Raw genomic sequence first — 15,419 nt, forward strand, 5'->3', positions numbered from 1 at the left:
AGCTGGGCTTGATGGCACATGCCTGTAGTACTGGCTTCTTGGGAGGCTGAGGTGGGAGGACTGCTTGAGCCTAGGAGGTCAAGGTTGCAGTGAACTGTGAGCCATCATCATGCCACTGCACTCCAGACTGGGCAACAGAGTGAGACCATGTCAAAAAAAAAAAAGAAAAAGAAGAAGAAGAAAGAGAAAGAGAGAGAAGGAAAGAAAGAAAGAAGGAAGGAAGGAAGGAAGGAAGGAAGGAAGGAAGGAAGGAAGGAAGGAGGGAGGGAGGGAGGGAGGGAGGGAGGGAGGGAGGGAGGGAGGGAGGGAAGGAAGGAAGGAAGGAGGGAGGGAGGGAGGGAAGGAGGGAAGGAAGGAAGGAAGGAGGGAGGGAGGGAGGGAAGGAGGGAAGGAAGGAAGGACGGAGGGAGGGAGGGAGGGAAGGAAGGAAGGAAGGAAGGAAGGAAGGAAGGAAGGAAGGAGGGAGGGAGGGAAGGAAGGAAGGAGGGAGGGAGGGAGGGAGGGAGGGAGGGAGGGAAGGAAGGAAGGAAGGAAGGAGGGAGGGGAGGGAGGGAGGGAAGGAAGGAGGGAGGGAGAGAGGGAGAGAGGGAAAGAAGGAAGGAAGGAAGGAAGGAGGGAGGGAGGGAAGGAAGGAAGGAGGGAGGGAGGGAGGGAGGGAGGGGGGAGGGAAGGAAGGGAGGGAGGGAGGGAGGGAAGGAAGGAAGGAGGGAGGGAGGGAGGGAGGGAGGGAGGGAGGGAGGGAGGGAAGGAAGGAAGGAAGGAGGGAGGGAGGGAGGGAGGGAGGGAAGGAAGGAGGGAGGGAAGGAGGGAGGGAGGGAGGGAGGGAAGGAAGGAAGGAAGGAGGGAGGGAGGGAGGAGGGAGGGAGGGAAGGAAGGAAGGAGGAGGGAGGGAGGGAGGGAGGGAGGGAGGGGGGAGGGAAGGAGGGAGGGAGGGAGGGAGGGAGGGAGGGAGGGAGGGAGGGAGGGAGGGAGGGAGGGAGGGAAGGAGGGAAGGAGGGAGGGAGGGAGGGAAGGAAGGAAGGAGGGAAGGAGGGAGGGAGGGAAGGAAGGAAGGAAGGAAGGAAGGAGGGAGGGAGGGAGGGAAGGAAGGAAGGAAGGAAGGAAGGAGGGAGGGAGGGAGGGGGAGGGAGGGAAGGAAGGAAGGAGGGAGGGAGGGGAAGGAGGGAGGGAGGGAGGGATTGGAAGGAAGGAGGGAGGGAGGGAGGGAAGGAGGGAGGGAGGGAGGGAGGGAAGGAAGGAAGGAAGGAAGGAAGGAAGGAAGGAAGGAAGGAAGGAAGGAGGGAGGGAGGGAGGGAGGGAGGGAGGGAAGGAAGGAAGGAGGGAGGGAGGGGAGGGAGGGAGGGGGAAGGAGGGAGGGAGGGAGGGAAGGAAGGAAGGAAGGAGGGAGGGAGGGAGGGAAGGAAGGAAGGAAGGAGGAGGGAGGGAGGGAGGGAGGGAGGGAAGGAAGGAAGGAGGGAGGGAGGGAGGGAAGGAAGGAAGGAAGGAGGGAGGGAGGGAGGGAGGGAAGGAAGGAAGGAAGGAAGGAGGGAGGGAAGGAAGGAAGGAGGGAGGGAGGGAGGGAAGGAAGGAAGGAAGGAGGGAGGGAGGGAGGGAGGGAAGGAAGGAGGGAGGGAGGGAGGGAGGGAGGGAAGGAAGGAAGGGAAGGAAGGAAGGAAGGAGGGGGAGGGAGGGAGGGAGGGAAGGAAGGAGGGAGGGAGGGAGGGAGGGAGGGAGGGAGGGAAGGAGGGAAGGAAGGAAGGAAGGAAGAAAGGAAGGAAGGAAGGAAGGAGGGAGGGAGGGAGGGAGGGAAGGAGGGAGGGAGGGGGGAGGGAGGGAGGGAAGGAAGGAAGGAAAGAATCTTTGCATATTTCCACAATACAAAACCCTCAATTTGAAGACCTTTAGCCATAGAGCAGGAGTCAGCAATGTTTTTTCAGTAAAGGGCCAGATAGTACATGTTTTCAGCTTTGTGGGTCGTCTCTTCTCTGTTGCAACTATTCAGCTCTGCCGGGTAGCAGGGAAGTAGCCACAGTCAATATTTGGGGCAGTAGGCATGGCTGTGCTCCAATAAAATTCCATTCATAGGCATTGAGATTTCAATTTCATCAAATTTTCACCTCACAAAATTTAATTTTCTTTTGATTTTTGTGAACCAGTTAAAAATGTGAAAACCAGACCAGCCACAGTGGCTCACATTTGTAATCCTAGCACTTTGGGAGGCTGAGGCAGGCAGATCACTTGAGGTCAGGAGTTCGAGATCAGCCTGGGCAACATGGTGAAACCCTGTCTCTACCAAACATACAAAAAATTAGCCAGGTGTGGCATGCACCTGTGGTCCCAGCTACTTGGGAGGCTGAGGTGGGAGGATCGCTTGAGCCCAGGAGGCAGAGGTTGCAGTGAGATGAGATTGTGCCACTGCATTCCAGCCTGGGTGACGGAGTGAGACTCCCATCTCAAAAAAATATAAAAATAAAAATAAAAATGCGAAAACCATTCTCAGCTCACAGATCATACAAAAAACAAGTGGTCCATAAGTTCAAATTAGATTGAATTTATATTTTATTTTATGACTTCTTTTTATATTGGAATGGAGAATTCTGTTTAAAAACTAGACCACCTGTAGGGTTTTTTATTGTTGCTATTGTTGTTGGTACGTGATTAAACAAACGTGTGAGACCCTTTCCTGAAATGGTCCAAGTCACCCTGTATCCTGTTGTGGGAATGGCCTATAAACTCCTGAAAAGGCATAAGGCAGTTTGTGAACCTTGATGCCACCCTTCCTCAAGCATCACAAAGAAGCACCTTTGGGCTGAAAAGCTGTCAGTCCCCCAGTGGCTCTGGCTTAAGTCACAATGACACTTGATTAAAACAGGGTGCTTGCCACCAAACTGAGATATCTTAATAACCTCCTGCTTGTATAAATCAGTGACTGCTGTAAAACACCTGTGAATTCGAGTTCAGTTTTTCAGTGGCTTACTGCGGAAGGCTTGGCTTCCAGACACAGAACAGGCAAGCTTCTCTCCTGACTAGATGAGAAATTTAGCAGAGAGGCAGCCTGGATAAAATCTTTCATTCAGGAGTGGATCCAGTTTTTGTGGGGCCTGAAGTGTATGCAAACTAGGGAGCCTTTTTAAAAAAAAAAAATGTAAAATTACCAATACAGGAACTTAAAAGGGGCCTTGGGGAGCCGAGGGATCCTGAGTTGCAGCATTCTCACAGTAAATCTGCCTTAGCATTTAGTTCTCAGTGGGGTGAGTGCGTGATTTCCTGCAACAGGGAAAAGTCCTCCTTTTTTTTTTTTTTTGAGACAGGATCTTGCTCTGTTGCCCAGGCTGGAATGCAATGGCATGATCACAGCTCACTGCAACCTCCACCTCCCGGGCTCAGGTGATCCTCCCACCTCAGCCTCCCCAGCAGCTGGGTTCACAGGCGTGCACCACCACACCCGGCTAATTTTTGTATTTTTTGTAGAGAAAGGGTCTCACAACATTGCCCAGGCTGATCTCAAACTCCCAGACTCAAGCGATCTACCCACCTCAGCCTCCCAGAGTGCTGGGATTACAGGCATGAGTCACCATGCCCAGACATTTCTCCGTCTTGAAGAAGGGAGAAACCACTACCCGAGGCGCATTAGACCAAAAAGGGAAATCTCTGAAGTAGGCACATCAGGAAGCCAGGTCGCATGTTCTCGTTAAGATAGTTGCTGTTCCAGGCCGGGCACGGTGGCTCACACCTGTAATCCCAGTACTCTGGGAGACTGAGGCTGGCAGATCACCAGGCGGGTCAGGAATTCGAGACCAGCCTAGCCAATATGGCGAAACCCCATCTCTACTGGGGGGGAAAAAAAAACCTACAAAAATTAGCCAGGCCTGGTGGTGCGTGCCTGTAATCCCAGCTACTTGGGAGGCTGAGGCAGGACAATCACTTGAACCCTGGAGGCGGAGGTTGCAGTGAGCCTAGATCGCACCACTGCACTCCAGCCTGGGTGACAGAGTGAGACTCAGTCTCAAAGAAAAAAAAGGAATGGAAAAAAAAAAAAGAGGTCGGAGGTCCTTGTGGAGTGTTAGCTTCTGAAAATTTTGTTCATTTCTGGAGAAGAAATGCCACGGTTATACCATGTATATAAGACGATCGTGTAGTTTATCATCTAAGCTGGGACACTTTTGAAAGTGGTAAAGACGGTGGGAGACCAGGTGGAAATCAGCCCTTGCTGCTGACGGAAGACCAAGCTCAGAAGCTGTAAAATGGTGACTAATGCTGCCCTCCAGTGGTGGAGTGCAGCAACTCAACACAAGGCAGTTTAGAATTTCACCTCCCTCCGGTCAGTTTCCAAGAATAACAAGTCACGTGCCACAAAGCAGATCGGTTGGGTTTTTCCCCCTAGCAGTTTAGGTATACATTTATTAATACTGTAAATGTGTCCATCTTTATCAATCTGTTCTCATCCCAGCTATATGATTTTATTCCTGTCCTCATGTTAGTCGCTATGGTAGGCTAGATAATGGTCTCAAATTCTGTACTTTCTTCAGCTGCAGAATATTTACCCACCTTGTCCATTGACATTATGGTGGGTGGAGTACCACCATAATGGGGCAAAGCCATTTGACTTGCTTTGGCCAATGGAATATCAGTGGACCTGATGGGAACAGGGGCTTCATTATTATTATTACTATTATTATTATTTATAGAGAGAGTCTTGCTATGTTGCCCCGGCTGGTCTCAAGCTCCTGGCCTCAAACAATCCTCCTGCCTTGGCCTCCCAAAGTGCTGTGATTAGAGGCGTGAGCCTCCACATCTAGCCCAGGAACAGGGGCTTTCAGTGTGGCTGTAGAATTTGACACAGCCTCTTGCTCTGGAGTGATCTGCCTTAGAACAGACCCTGCATAACTGATGGCCTAAGCAGAAATGAACAGACATATGGAGCAGACCTCAACCCAACCCACAGGCCACAGCCAAGCTCCACAGAGCCACAGTGAACTCACAGACCCAGGAAAAAAATAAATAAACATTTATGTGGAAAACCACTGAGATTTTGAGGTTGTCGTATAGCAAAAACTGTCTTAAACAGTAGTAGACTACTAGTGAATATCCTCAACTTATTATTTCCTACTGAGATGCTGAAGACAGTGTTCGATATCTGGATAAGTGAAAATCACGTTTTCACTACAATACTGCTTTGAAGTCACTCTCAACACAAGTCTGGTGAAAACAGTATTTGTCTTTGTAAAATTTCTTCCCATCCTGTCTTCTTGTCTTGCTTCCTGTATTAATCCATTTTCATACTGCTGTTAAGAATTGTGTGAGACTGAGTAATTTATAAAGGGAAAAGGTTTAATCAACTCACAGTTTAGCATGGCTGGGGAGGCCTCAGGAAACTTACAGCCGTGGCAGAAGGCGAAGGGGAAGCAAGGCACCTTCTTCACAAGGAGGCAGGAAAGAGAAGTGCCGAGTGGAAGGGGAAGAGCCCCTCAGAAAACCATCAGCTCTTGTGAGAACTCACTATCATGAGAACAGTATTGGGGAAACTGCCCCCATGATCCAGTCACCTTTACCTGGTCTCTCTCTTGACACGTGGGGATTATGGGGATCATAATTCAAGATGAGATTTGGGTGGGGACACAAAGCCTAACTATATCACTTCCTTTAAAAAAAAATCTTCCCTTTAAAAAAAAAAATTTCTAACCATATCACTTCCTTTAAAAAAAAATTCTGGGCCGGGCGCGGTGGCTCACGCCTGTAATCCCAGCACTTTGGGAGGCCGAGGCCGGCGGATCACGAGGTCAGGAGATTGAGACCAGCCTGGCCAATGTGGAGAAACCCCATCTGTACTAAAAATACAAAAATTAGCTGGGTATGGTGGTGCATGCCTGTAATCCCAGCTACTCAGGAGGCTGAGGCAGGAGAATCACTTGAACCTGGGAAGTGGAGGCTGCAGTGAGCCGAGATCAGGCCACTTCATTCCAGCCTGGCAACAGAGCAACACTCCATCTTAAAAAAAAAAAAAAAAGAAAGAAAGAAAAAAGAAAAAAAAATTCCGACAAACCTAACCATATAACTTCCTCTAAAAAAAAAAAGAAAGAAAAAGAAAACTTCTTTCCACTGACAGAAAACCTGCCCATAGGAGTCCCCACCCAATTTGCCCACCACCTGCTTGCCTCCGTACGGTGTCTTTCATTAAAGGCACTGAGTTCCTTATTGGCTCTAAGACTCAGCACCTCACAGGAGAAGATGCAGAAAAGGAATAAGGTGTTGGAGATGCCTAAGCTTTTATGAGACTTTACATAAAATCCTAAAGAGGATTCTATTCATTTTGGGCCAAATCCAAGTTACCATGTGTCTCCAGAAGGAGAGTCAGACTTCAGACTGATTTGAAAGACTGATATGTTGAATACTCAATGAGAATTTACATTTTTCTCAGTATTAAAATTTCTTGCACCCAACCAGCAGTCATCTTTACAGAGCATCTTTCAACCTAATCTGGTGTAGACAGTACAGACGCACCCAAATTACCTTTAAGCAGGCAGGTGCTGTCATTCAAAGACCTTTTAAGCCTGAGTTGTAGTTTTAAACAGGCCCATGGAGAACTAGACTGATTGACAGTAGAGGGTAATGGTTAAGCGAAGGGCTCCGAAGTCAGAAAGTAACTGGGTTCAAATTCCAGCTCCACATCTTCCCAGATTATCTGACCCAGATGAGTGAAATAACTTCCCCCAATTTGTTTCTTCTCTATAATGGGGATAGTAAAAGTACCTACCTTATAATGTTGTAGGGAAGAATTAAATAAAACAATACATGTTGTGGACCGGGTGTGCTGGTTCACACCTGAAATCCCAGCACTTTGGGAGGCCGAGGCAGGCACATCACCCGAGGTCAGGTGTTTGAGATCAGCCTGGCCAACGTGGTAAAATGCCGTCTCGACTAAAAGCACAAAAAGTAGACAGGTGTTGTGGCGGGTGTCTGTAATTCCAGTTACTGGGGAGGCTAACACAGGAGAATCACTTGAACGCAAGGGGCGGAGTTTGCAGTGAGCCGAGATGGCGCCACTGCACTCCAGCCTGGGTGACACAGTGAGACTGTCTCAAAAAAAAAAACATGTTGTTAAGTACCTGGCACACAGTAGGCAGTCAATTAATGTAGCCATGTTCAATGGCAGCTCTAATCATTTGTTTTCCCAGTATATCTTGTGTTAAGCCATCGGTGGCTTATAGTTGTCATCATTAGGGCTGCTCAGGTCCACCGTCTCCCTGTGCAGAGGCATCAGTCATTATGTTCATCTCAGTGGAAGATAGTGACCCACCCTGCATTGTACAGGCTGGCAGGCACCAGCTGCTCCTCCCACGTCCTAGTAGCTGGACAACAAGCATGTAATGTAGGCTTGGCCAGGCAGCTGCTGCCACCCAAGACCAAGGAAGCACACAAAACTGTGGGAAGAGATTAATATTTGTTCGCAGTAGCAGCATTTCAGCAGAGCTTTAACTAGTGTATGATGGCTGCTGCAGGGTTTCTGGGCAGTGGGGTGCAGCTTAGGGGCTCCCAGTGCATCAGTTCCAGTATGCCGCCAGGAGCATCATAGGCAGTCTTGGAAGGGTGCCTTGGTCATAGTTATGGCTGTTAGGCCCGCCTCACTTTCTGCCCATCACCTGAGCCTGGCTCTCCTCTCCTCCCATTGATGATCTCAGCTCCTTCATATGCTGCTATAAATTTCCACCCTGGTTTAATTGGTCAGTGTCAGTTTCTGGTGTATGTAATCAACAAACTGTAGTTAATACATTCCCAGAGAGAGAAGCTCTGGTTGCATCTGTTGTCACCAACAGTGAGGACTCCAGTTGGGCTGAATTTGTGACCATACCAACGTAGAATTCATTGCTGTGAGCTCAGCCCTTGCCCTTGTCAAGGACACCAGCTTAGATGGTTTCACGTGAACAGTGCAAACAAAACTTGGTGCTTTTATGCTGAAAGATGCCCCAGCACACCACGAATGCTTTCCTTCCCTCTGAGAGCTGGATGTGCTTCAGGGCTGGCCTTTGATTTCATCATAGTGGTAGGACTTTGTAAAGTAAAAATTTTTAGGCTGGGCGTGGTGGCTCATACCTGTAATCCCAGCACTTTGGGAGGAAAAGGCAGGAGGAATGCCTAAGCGCAGAAGTTCGAGACCAGCCTGTACAAAAAAAAAAAAAAAAAAAGAAAGAAAGAAAATTAGCCAGACATGGTGGTGCAAGCCTGTAGTCCCAGCTATTTGGGAGGCTGAGGCAGGAGCAATTGAGCCTGGGAGGTCAAGGCTGCAGCGAGCAGTGATTGCACCACTGTACTCCAGCCTGGGTGACAGAGCAAGACCCTGTTTCAAAAAAATAATAATAAAGTAAAAAATGTTTGCTTTTTTACAATATTTTTGTAAAAAGTGTCAAACATACAGCAAAGCTGAATTTTTTAGTAAACACTCAATACCACAAAATTGTATCATTCACATGTTACTATTTTGCTTTACCATATGTCTGTCTATTACAGTAAATTTTTCATTGAAAAGTAATACATGCACAGGGTAAAAGAAATTCAGAGATTTCAATGTGATATGCGGTGAAAAATTATTCTCCTTTTCGCACTGAATTTCCAACTCCGCTCCCCAAAAGCAATCACTTGTAGTGGCTTCTTTTGTGCATTTTCAGAAAACTTCTGTCCAGACACAAGCTTATTTTTCTGTTTCAGTTTTTTTCTTCATCCTTTTTAATGGGCTCTTACTCTACATAGTGGCCAATAGTCTGACTTTTTTTTTTTTTTTTTTTTTTTTTTTACATTTAACAATGTATCTTTTAATCAGAATTCATTTAAGAAAAGTTTACTATCCCAGCACTTTGGGAGGTTGAGGCGGGCAGATCACGAGGTCAGGAGATTGAGACCATCCTGGCTAACACAGTGAAATCCCGTCTCTACTAAAAATACAAAAAATTAGCTGGGCGTGGTGGCGGGCACCTGTAGTCCCAGCTACTTGGGAGGCTGAGGCAGAAGAATGGAGTGAACCCGGGAGGCAGAACTTGCAGTGAGCCGAGATCACGCCACTGCACTCCAGGCTGGGCGACAGAGCGAGACTCCGCCTCAAAAAAAAAAAAGAAAAGAAAAGAAAAAAGTTTACTAAGCACCACTGTGTACAAGCTACTTCTCTGTAACAGACATGCCACCCTCTACGGGCTGGAGATTCAGAAATCACTCATGTCAACTCATGCGAAACCCATTCATTCTTAAAGTGACTTTGAAACCAGGGCTCCAATGCCTATGAGGCCCAGGTACTAACAAAACAGTATGAAGGTATCTGCAATCAAATAATATATGTTAGGCTGGGCGTGGTGGCGCAAGCCTGTAATCCCAGCACTTTGGGAGGCCGAGGCAGGTGGATCACGAGGTCAGGAGATCGAGACCATCCTGGCTAACACGGTGAAACTCCGTTTCCACTAAAAATACAAAAAATTAGCCGCGCGTGGTGGCAGGCGCCTGTAGTCCCAGCTACTCGGGAGGCTGAGGCAGGAGAATGGCATGAACCTGGGAGGTGGAGCTTGCAGTGAGCCGAGATCGCACCACTGCACTCCAGTCTGGGAGACACAGCGAGACTCCGTCTCAAAAAAAAAAAAAAAAAAAAAAAGTTATATTTACACTACACTGGAGTCTACTAAGTGTGTAATAGCATTATGTCTTAAAAAATAGTGTACATGCCTTAATTTTAAAATACTTATTGCTAAATAATGCTAGTGACCATCTGAGCCTTCAGTGGGTCATAATCCTTTTGCTGGTGGAGGGTCTTGCCTGGAGGTCAATGGCTGCTGACCGATCAGAGTGGTGGCTGCTGAATGTTGGGGTGGCTGTGCCAATTTCTTAAAATAAGACAACAATGAAGTTTTTCTGCATCAATTAACACTTCCTGTCACAAAAGATTTATCTGTAACATGCAATGCTGTTTGATAGCATTTTAACCACAGTAGAACTTCTTTCAAAATTGGAGTCAGCCTGCTGGGCGCAGTAGCTCACGCCTGTAATCCAGCACTTTCGGAGGCTGAGGTGGGTCACCTGAGGTCAGGAGTTCAAGACCAGCCTGGCCAACATGGTGAAACCCTGTCTCTACTAAAATTACAAAAATTAGTCGGGCGTGGTGGCACATGCCTGTAATCCTAGGTACTTGGGAGGCTGAGGCAGGAGAATCGTCTGAACCTGGGAGGCGGAGGTTGCAGTGAGCCAAGATCACACCACCACTGTGCTCCAGCAGAGTGAGACTCTGCCTAAAAAAAAAACAAAGAAAATATGTATAGATTGGAGTATGTGTTTAGATCTGTATATCTATGTGGGCCTTGCTTTTTTTTCTTTAATGCAATATATCTTAGAGATCTAAGCATGCTTATATTCATAAATCTGGCCTGGTATTTCATGATATGGCTAAACCTCAGTTTAATGTAGCCACTTGCCTATTGTTGGACATTGAGGATGGATCTTTCTTCTTTTTTTTTTTTTTTTTTTTTTTTTTTGCTACAACAATGACTTGCAACAAACATTCTTGGACATTCTCCCTTGTGTGCCTGTGCAAATGTTTCTCTGGAGGAGAATAGATGGAAAGCAGAATTGATAGATTGGCAGGACATATTTAAAAACGTATTGCCAAATTGCCCTCGAAAGTGGCTATAAACATTCATGCTCTCACTAGTAATGCATTAGAAAACCAATTTCCCTGCACTCTTGCTAACAGATGTTCTGAGTGTTTTTAATTTTTATTGATCCGATAGGTGAAAAGAACAGTGGGAATGAGCTTTACTAGCCATTCCCTTATAATTAGTAACCCCTTCCATGTTTGTTGCCCTGAATCTGCATTTAACAAGATCCCCGGGTGACTCCTCTGTCCATTAAAGTTTGAGAAGCACTGAAATCAGAATGTGACTTTTAACAAGGTCCCCAGGTGATCTGTATACATGTTACATTTTGAGACACACTGGCATCAGAATCTGCATTTTAACAAGATCCCCAGGTGACTTCTCTGCACAGTGAGTTTGAAAAATACAGCATAGGCATGGAATAGCTGGCTTACACTCAGCATGTGTGTGTGTTTAATCTTTTCTATCGGGACAGGCGAAAACTAGCATTTCCGTTTATTTGAACTAACATTTCTTTAATCATAAGTGACCTTGAACATTTTTTTTTCAAATTTTTACATATCATATTTTTCTTATCTGGGAGCTACCTAGCCCCTGAATCTCCTTAACTTGCTTCAAACATACCAAAGTTGGTCTCTTAAAAGAATCTTTGCTGTTGCTCCTCCCTCCCCTGGGAACGCTCTCTCCCTGGTTCCTTCTATGGCTGGCTATTACATTCGTGTTTTAGCTCAAAGGTCATTTATAGCAAAAATCAGGTACCCACCGCTACCACCCAGTCACTCCCGATCACACTACCACAATATTTTGATCATAGCACCTATTGTTTTCTAAAGTGACCTTGTACATTCTCTGGTTACTTCTGTGAATCCCTTCTGGCTCTTGTCTGTCTTTATCACTCTATCTCCAGCACCTAGAACAGAGCCAGGCAATAAAGTGGGCTCAAAGAATTGTTATCGAATGAACTAATGGTGGCTCATGCCTGTAATCACAGCACTTTGGGAGGCCGAGGCAGGTGGATCACCTGAATTCAGGAGTTCGAGACCAGCCTGGTCAACATAGTAAAACCCTGTCTCTACTAAAAATGAAAGAAAAAAAAAAATAGTCAGGTATGGTGGCGAGCGCCTTGTAATCTCAGCTACTTGGGAGGCTGGGGCAGAAGAATCGATTGTATCCAGGAAACAGAGTATGCAGTGAGCCGAGATCACACCACTGCACCCTAGCCCGGACACCAGAGTGATACTTGGTCTCAAAAAAAAAAAAAAAAGAATTCCTGACAAGTGTGATGATCAATAAATATGATTTGTTCCTGTCTAGTTTTTTTTTTTTTTTTTTTTTTTTTTTTTTTTGAGACAGAGTCTTGCTCTGTTTCCCAGGCTGGAGTACAGGGGCACGTTCTCGGCTCACTGCAAGCTCCACTCCCCGGATTCACTCCATTCTCCTGCCTCAGCCTCCCAAGTAGCTGGTACTACAGGCGCCGCCACCACGCCCGGCTAATTTTTTGTATTTTTAGTAGAGACGGGGTTTCACCGTGTTAGCCAGGATGGTCTGGATCTCCTGACTTCGTGATCCACCCACCTCAGCCTCCCAAAGTGCTGGGATTACAGCATGAGCCACCATGCCCGGCCTCCTGTCTAGTTTTACACCCCTTTGGGGAATCATTTGTGCCTGGATAAACATTTATTTGTTCATTCTGGTAGTCACAGTAGAGAATGGTAGTATTAATGATACAAGTTTAATGAGGATGCTTAGGAAGGAGAACCCAGCCAGGCATGGTGGCTCGCACTTGTAATCCCAGTACTTTGGGAGGCCGAGGTGGGAGGATCACTTGAGCCCAGAAGTTCAAGACCAGCCTGGGCAACATGGTGAAACACATTCTCTACAAAAAAAAAAAATTAGCCTGGGTGTGGTGGCATGTGCCTGTAGTCCCAGCCACTTGGGAGGCTAAGGTAGGAGGATCACTTGAGACCTGGAAGTTGAGGCTGCAGTGAGCCAAGATCACGCCACTGTACTCCAGCCTGGGGAACAGAGAAAGACCCTGTCCCAACAACAACAACAACAACAAAAAAAAGGTAGGAGAACACAACCAGAGTGCCCACATCCCCAGAGGCCCAGGACAATCAGAAACAACACTGTATTGATACTTTGTTATTATCTCTTTCTCTTTAAAAAGAAGAGTAAGCTTTCCTCATTTAATATGTGGATTGAAACTGTGAAAGCATGGGAATTCTGCAACTCAGAAGAGTGGAATAAGGTCACACGTGCTTGTTTGCTTCAAATCTATTTCCATGTAAAACAGTAACTGTGCCTAGTTAAATGGAATAACCAATTACAGATGAGTGCTACTTTCATAGATAACTATAACTCTTACCCCATTATCATACCAACTGTTAATACTTAGAGTACTACATGTACGTACTACATTTACGTACTACATGTCGTTCTGTACCCATTTACATATATAAATTCACTAATCCTCAAGCCACCTTTGGCATTGCCATTTTATTAATGAGAAAAATGGGACACGGAACAGCTTTCTCGAGATCACACAAGTGGGATGTGAACAGAGCCAGAGCGAGGAGCAGGGATTTTTTTTTTTTTTTTTAGATGGAGTCTTGCTCTGTTGCCCAGGCTGGAGTGCAGTGGCTCAATTTTGGCTCACTGCAACCTCTGCCTCTTGGGTTCAAGCGATTCTCATGCCTCAGCCTCCTGAGTAGCTGAATTACAGGTGCTCGCCACCATGCCCAGCTAATTTCTTGTATTTTTAGTAGAGATGGGGTTTCACCAGGTTGTCCAGGCTGGTCTCAAACTTCTGACCTCAAGTGATGCACCCTCCTCGGCCTCACAAAGTGCTGGGATTACAGGTGTGAGCCACCGTGCCTAGCCAGAGCCAGGATTCTAACGCAGGCTGGCTCCAGAATGTGCCCTTAGTTACTACATTATCCTGCCTCTGGAATCTTTATGTTTGTAAAGAGAGGTAGAGTGGCCAGGAGAATCTGTTGTATAATTCAGAAGTATGCTGTTTATCTCTTGGCAAAATACTTAAGCATTGTGAGAATTACAGATATTCTCCATTTTTCTTCTACAAAGCGATAATGTTTGAAAATTTATTAACTTTCTGTGTGAACAAAGGGGATTACCTAACAACTATTCAAAAAAAAAAAATCTGCAGGCTGGGCAAGGTAGATTGGGAGGCCGAGGCAGGCGGATCACCTGAGGTTGGGAGTTCAAGACCAGCCTGACCAACATGGGGAAACCCATCTCTACTAAAAATACAAAATTAGCCTGGCGTGGTGGCACATTCCCGTAATCCCAGCTACTCAGGAGGCTGAGGCAGGAGAATCGCTTGAACCCAGGAGGCGGAGGTTGCGATGAGCCAAGATCGCACCATTGCACTCCAGCCTGGGCGACAGAGCGAGACTCCGTCTCAAAAAAAAAAAAAAAAAAAGAAAAAAAAAAAATTGACGGCTGACTTGGGCCGTTCTCCACTACAGTTTCCCCACCTCCCGGTTGCGGAACCCAGCGAGATGGCTGCTGCCGTGCCCCACTCCGCGTCTCTCTCCCCCCACTGCTTCCCCTTCTCCTGGGCTTCCTGCTCCTCTCCGTCCGCATGGCGGCAGCGGCCTGCACACCAAGGGTGCCCTTTCCCTGGATACGGTCACTTTCTACAAGGTCATTCCCAAAAGCTGATTCGTCTTGGTGAAGTTCGACACCCAGTACCGCTATGGTGAGAAGCAGGATGAGTTCAGGCGTCTTCCTGGAAACTTGGATTCCAGCGATGATCTCTTGGTGGCAGAGACGGGGATCTCAGATTATGGTGACACGCTGAACACGGAGCTGAGTGAGACATACAAGCTGCACAAGGAGAGCTACCCGGTCTTCTACCTCTTCTGGGAGGAGGACTTTGAGAACCCAGTCCCATGTACTGGGGCAGTTAAGGTTGGAGCCATCCAGCGCTGGCTGAAGGGGAAATGCGTCTATCTAGGGATGCCTGGTGGCCTGGTGGCCTGCCTGCGTACGACGCCCTGGCTGGGGAGTTCGTCAGGGCCTCTGGAGTGGAGGCCCGCCAGGCCCTCTTGAAACAAGGGCAGGACCACCTCTCAAGTGTGAGGGAGACTGAGAAGAACTGGGCCAAGCAACACCTGAAGATCATAGGGAAAATCTTAGACCTAGGGGAGGACTTCCCAGCATCAGAGATGACATGGATCGCCAGGCTGATTGAGAAGAACGAGTTGAGTGACCGGAAGAAGGAGGAGTTCCAGAAGAGCTTCAACATCCTAACTGCCTTCCAGAAGAAGTGGGCTGAGAAAGAGGAGCTGTAAAAAGGCTCTCTGTGGTTTTCCAGGGTTTGGTAGGGGTGGGGAGGGAAGAGTTAACCTGCTGGCTGTGAGTCCTTTGTGGAATAGAAGGGGGTGGTGGGAAAAGTGGTACTAACCCACGATTCTGAACCCTGAGTATGCCTGGACATTGATGCTGATGTGGCCATGCTTGGGATGTCTCTAGCTGATCTGGGGATAGCTGGAGCACTTACTCAGGTGGCTGATGAAATAACCCCTCACAAGGAACTGGTGCTATAGAGAAGAGTTAGGAGTATACGGCCCAGATCTTTGACAGGTGTAATTCTGGTTCAATTAAAGTTTCAGTGTTTTGTTTAAGTGGGGGAAAAAAAAAAATCAGGACAAAGGCAATATATGAAGAAGAGGAAGTAACTAGTTTTCAACAGAAACATCCTATGGAGAAAGTACTTTTAAATGCATGTTTGGTCATGATTCCCTTGTTATGTGATACTGTTGCTGAAAACAATGAAAAGTCACCTAT

At 47.1% G+C, this 15,419-nt stretch overlaps 1 protein-coding gene and 1 pseudogene across 1 annotated transcript in view; both read left to right on the forward strand.

Annotated features, from left to right (window-relative positions):
- The window catches only part of ZFP64 (ZFP64 zinc finger protein), a 109,969-nt gene that overhangs the window by 57,887 nt on the left and 36,663 nt on the right, over positions 1 to 15,419 (forward strand). The window lies entirely within an intron of this gene.
- On the forward strand, positions 14,129 to 14,923 carry LOC126929849 (endoplasmic reticulum resident protein 29-like; annotated as a pseudogene).

This window comes from Macaca thibetana, chromosome 10 (genome assembly GCF_024542745.1).
Source record: "Macaca thibetana thibetana isolate TM-01 chromosome 10, ASM2454274v1, whole genome shotgun sequence".
In the NCBI taxonomy this organism is placed as follows: Eukaryota; Metazoa; Chordata; class Mammalia; order Primates; family Cercopithecidae; genus Macaca; species Macaca thibetana.